This window comes from Bactrocera latifrons, unplaced genomic scaffold, assembly GCF_001853355.1.
Source record: "Bactrocera latifrons isolate USDA-ARS-PBARC rearing strain unplaced genomic scaffold, ASM185335v1 scaffold_157, whole genome shotgun sequence".
In the NCBI taxonomy this organism is placed as follows: domain Eukaryota; kingdom Metazoa; phylum Arthropoda; class Insecta; order Diptera; family Tephritidae; genus Bactrocera; species Bactrocera latifrons.
This window is the reverse complement of record NW_017535041.1, coordinates 577,646-578,543: the sequence shown is the minus strand read 5'-3', so window position 1 is coordinate 578,543 and position 898 is coordinate 577,646. Positions and strand designations below refer to the sequence as shown.

At 24.6% G+C, this 898-nt stretch overlaps 1 non-coding gene across 1 annotated transcript; it reads left to right on the top strand.

The window, feature by feature from the left end:
- The first annotated feature begins 294 nt into the window (after positions 1-294).
- Trnae-uuc lies at positions 295-366 on the top strand. The gene has a single exon. It is a non-coding gene; the product is annotated as a tRNA-Glu (tRNA).
- Positions 367-898: the final 532 nt, after the last annotated feature.

The window sequence follows — 898 nt, the reverse complement described above, 5'->3', positions numbered from 1 at the left end:
TATAAAAGATCACATGATCATAATAAACTACAAAAGGGATCGTCGAATAAGCAATATTATATTAGGTTTGTGTCTCGACTGAGAGTCATCTATTGAAGTCAACAACCAATTCTTATGTGGTGTATAATTCTATTAATAGCAATGTAAAGTCTGTTTAGAGATGATGATTATATAGCTCTCAATTAAGATTTCGTAAAATGTTTTGTTGTTTACTCTCTGTGCTCTCTCGARAGTAATGATCGCATTAGCTGGTGCCTACATTCTAATATAGCGTTTGGCATAGTGAATAATATGTCCCATATGGTCTAGTGGCTAGGATATCTGGCTTTCACCCAGAAGGCCCGGGTTCGATTCCCGGTATGGGAAGATTCTTTTATATATTTTCAATTTTCTATATATGTATATATTTTTTTTAATTTTTATAATTGTTATATTTTATGACAAATCTTTTACAGAATGGTTTTAGTTAAAATTTTTTCTAATTATTATTATAATTTATTTTTTTAATTTTTTGGAACTTAATTTTTTACAAGTTTTCGCTTAGTTATACTTTTACCTTATGTTATAGTCCTTTATTTTGACTATTTTAAATTTTTTTATTTAATTTTTTTTTCCATTTTACATTTTTTAAGATTTTTTTCTTTCAAATAGAAAGTTTTTAATTTTATATTTACCTACTAATTTTCAATGTATGGGAGATTTTTTATAAATTTATTTTGTTTTACTTTGATTTTTTAAAGAAAAATTTTAAGTTTTTTTTTCGTAAATACAATTTTTATAAGTTTCATATATGTTTAGTTTCAGCGTTGTTATACTTCCACTTTATTCTCTCTGTCCTTCATTTTGATTACTTTAAACTTTTTCCTTTCAAAATTTTTATGCTTTATATTATTTATGC